The sequence below is a fragment of the Sorex fumeus genome, unplaced genomic scaffold, assembly GCF_029834395.1.
Source record: "Sorex fumeus unplaced genomic scaffold, SorFum_2.1 ptg000070l, whole genome shotgun sequence".
NCBI classification, from domain to species: domain Eukaryota; kingdom Metazoa; phylum Chordata; class Mammalia; order Eulipotyphla; family Soricidae; genus Sorex; species Sorex fumeus.
The window spans coordinates 10,364,247-10,368,502 of record NW_026606127.1 but is presented as its reverse complement, the minus strand read 5'-3'; the positions used below and the strand labels follow the sequence as shown (position 1 = coordinate 10,368,502).

General features: G+C 35.7%; 1 pseudogene; it reads left to right on the top strand.

Annotated features, from left to right (window-relative positions):
• Positions 1 to 476: 476 nt before the first annotated feature.
• LOC130037109 (uncharacterized) lies at positions 477 to 570 on the top strand (annotated as a pseudogene).
• The last annotated feature ends 3,686 nt before the right edge of the window (positions 571 to 4,256 follow it).

The window sequence follows — 4,256 nt, the reverse complement described above, 5'->3', positions numbered from 1 at the left end:
GGAGCCATATGAGTCTCACCTTCCGTTCAAGTTGAACTTGTAATAAGGTGGAATGAAATCATCAATATGCTTCTCAGCTCATCCTTCAGGAAAAAAATCCTACATACATTCAAGGTGGTCAAAGTGCAGACAACACCATCCACCTTTTCTTGGAGAAGTACACGGGACTGAGGTGAAAACAACAAAAGGCTCTAGTTTAATGGTCTTAATTAAGGTTTCAGGGAACGACATTAAACAACCTCATATACCATCTTCCAAAAGAATTATTTTGTAAAACTGATGCCTAGGGTATGGTAAAAGATATTATGGTAAAAACCATATTTTTCTTTCTGGGACATTAAATTTCTAAATCTATTTATTCATGCTGCTTTGAAATACATTCCTTGATTAGGAATCATTGTCTGCCATAGGAGTGAGGAAGGACAACACTCAAAGTAATAAGAAGAGAAAAATATGGAAAAATTAACTCCTACTAAGTTTAACACATATACTAAAATTGAAATGATAAAATGATGAGCATGGTCCTTGCACAGAGATGATATGCAAACTTGTAAAGCATTCCATATTTTTGTTGCAAGAAGAATGAACAGGTCTACTTTAAGCTAAGACAATCCCCACAAGTACAAAAATTCTACATAAAGAGAGCACAAATCCACACCACAACAATCTCTCTCAATGTCAATGGACTAAATGTGCCAATTCAGAGGCACAGAATGGGAAGATGAATTAGAAAACTGAAACCAACATTCATTCTGCTGCCTGCAAGAAACACGTCTGAACAATCAAAGCACCCATGGGCTAAAAGTAAAAGTCTGGGAAACAAGTTTTCAAGAAAATATCACCTCCACAAAGCTGGAGTGGCGATACTAGTATCAGACCACATGGACTTTAGGCTAAAGATTATCAGAGACAGTGAAGGTCATTTCTTAATGATCATGGGATATGTACATCAGAAAGAACTCACCCTCCTCAATGTATATGATCCTAATGACAGACCAGGAAAATACTTAAAAACAACTTCTAATTGACTTATAGAAAAACATTGATAGCAACACAATACTAGAAGGAGATTTCAACACTTCTTTGACACTTCTCCATAGATCAAACAGACTGAAGCTCAGCAAGGAAATATTTTCTTTAAGGGGAGTAATGAACAACCATTGGCTTAGGGAAGAAATCAAAGAGGAAATAAAAAATTTCCAGAAACAAATGAGAATGAGGACACGAGCTACCATAACTTGTGGGACACAGCAAAAGCAGTGTTAAGAGGAAAGATTATAGATCTGCCAGAATTCATTAGGAAGAAAGAAAGGGCCTACATGAATAAATTAGAGGTCAAGATTTTGTAAAATGACCAACAAAAGTAGTCCAAAATAGGCTGGAGGAAGGAAATAATAAAACTTGTACCAGACATCAATGAGCTACAATCCCAAAATACAATCCAAAAGACCAATAAAAGCAAAAGCTCGTTCTTTGAGAAAATAAATAAGATCAATAAACCATGAGAAGCCTCTCAAAAAAACAAAGAGAAAGAATTCTAATAAATCAAATCAGAAATGCAAAGGGGGTTATCCTAATAGAAACTACAGAAATACATAGGATCATCAGAGATTATATTGAGATTCTTTGCAGCAGGAAATGAGAGAATTTTGAATAAATTGATAAATTATTGGATTCCAATTACCTCCCAAGGCTGAACCAAGAAGATTTGGAATACTTGAACCTATCACTAACAAGGAAATTGAAATGATGGTCAAAAGTATCCCTGCAAACAGAATCCATGGCCCAGATGGATTCAATAGTGAACTATTTCAAACCTTTAAAGAGGAACTGCTTCCAACATTTTTAAGATTTTCCAGGAATTGAAGAAACAGAAATACTCCCAAATAGTTTCTATGAGGCAAAGATCACCCTAATACTCAAATCGATAGAGACACCACAAAAAAAGAAAATTACAGACCTATTTCCTTGATGAATACAGATACAAAGATTTTCAAGAAAATACCTGCAAAGAGAATCCAGAAACTCAACAAAAGATCACACACTATGACCAAATAGGTTTAGCTTGGGGATGCAAGGATGGCTTAACATTCTCTAGTCAATCAACAGAATACACCATCTCAATAAAATAAAGATAAAAGTCATATGATCATATCAATAGATGTAGATAAAGCATTTGATAAGATCCAGCACCCATTCATGATGAAAAACTCTCAACAAAATTGGATTTGAAAGTACTTTCCTCAATCTAGTCAAAGCAAATTACCACAAACCCATGGCAAGCATTATTCTCAAGGGGGAAAAACCAAAGACTTGGAGCAGAAATCAATGAACTAGAATCCCAGAATACAATCAGGCACAAAACAAGTTACCCACTCTCACACCTCCTATTCACCATAGTACTTAAAGTACTTGCCATATGATTTCGGTAAAAAAAAAAAGATATCAAGGGCATCCAGATAAAAAAGGAAGAACTCAAGCTTTTACTATTTGGAGATGACATGATACTATACTTATAAAATCCCAAAGAATCTACAAAAAAGCTCCTGGGAACAATAGATTTGTTTAGTAAAGTAGCATATTACAAAATCAATATCTGGTACTCCATGGCTTTCACATATATTAATAATGAAAGAGAAAAAAGAGATAGAGAAAAACAATCCCATTCACAATAATACCTCAGAAAATAGAGTATAATAGAATCAACTAAAAAGGTTAAGGAACTATACCAAAAAAAAAATAAACCTACAAAACACTACTTCACGAAATAAGAGAGTATATGAGGAAATGGAATCACATCCCATGCCCATGGATTGAGAGGTTTAACACTGTCAAAATGGCAATCCACCCCAAAGCTCTATAAAGATTTAATGCACTTTCTATAAGGATACCCATAACATTTTTCAAAGAAATAGATTAATCACTCTTAAACTCATACAAAACCATAAACTCCCATGAAGAGCTAAAGCAATCTTTGGTAAAAAGAAGAAGGGAACACCTTCCCCAACTTCAAACCCTACTACAAAGTTTTAGTAATCAAAATACCATGATATTCAGATAAAGACAGGTCTCAGATCAATGGAATATAGTCAAATATCCTGACGCTGGCCCTCAGATTATTATTACCTAATCTTTCTTAAAGGCTCAAGAAATATGAAGTTGAGCTAGGAAGTCTCTTCAACAACTGGTGCTGGGAAAACTGGACAGCAATATGCAAAAAAAATGAACTCAGACCTCTTTATAGTGCCAGGCACAAAGTCAGATCAAATGTATTAAAGACCTCACTATCATACCTGAATTCTTAAGATATATGGAGAAAAATGTGGGAAGATCCCTTCATGACATTAAAGCTAAGGGAAACTTCTAGAATGAAACACCACTGACCAAGGAAGAGGAAGTGAAGATAAACAAATGAGACTAGATTAAACTAAGAAGTTTCTGCAACTCAGAAAAAATGGTGACCATGATCGAAAGACAGCCCACATAATGTGGAAAAATTATTTATGCAATACCCATACAATTAACCTCAAAATTCTGACTCCTGTATCATTAAGAACACTAAATAGTTCCTGTGAATTTTATTCTTCTTCACATATATTTACTCTAAAATATTTTAGATACACTTTTAAACCACAGGTAAAAAGGAAAAATTATAAGTTTTTTTAAAAATAAAAAATAACCCCTATACATAGCCAGGTGCGACCCAAAAAACAAAAAAGCAAGCAAGCAAGCAAGCAAGAAAAAATTTAAAAATTAAAAAATAATGCCGTTTGCAATGCTAAGGATCAATCCCAGATCATCATTCTTTGCGTTTTTGGGTCACACGTGGCGATGCACAGTGGTTACTCCTGGCTCTGCACTCAGGAATTACTCCTCACGGTGCTTGGGGGGACCATACAGGATGCTGGGAATCTAACCTGGGTATGCCGTGTGCAAGGCAAATGCCCTACCTGCTGTACTATAGCTCCAGCTCCCCCCCCTCCCTGTGATTCATCATCTTGAGGGCCTCAGATTTTTACCTTCCATTTGGAAACTTCATCTTTACATTGACACAGTAAATTGAAACCACAGAACCATTGAACGGCATGTTATAATGGTAGCAGCCATGAGCAAACATTGATAACCCATTAGTTGGCATGAATGACTTCTGTCTCAGAGGCTTCACTTCTGAGGATACCGGTCACTATCTCCTTTCTGTTACATATCCCAGGATCAGAACCTACATCAGGCCATCAGTAGAAATTGTCCACCCGAAA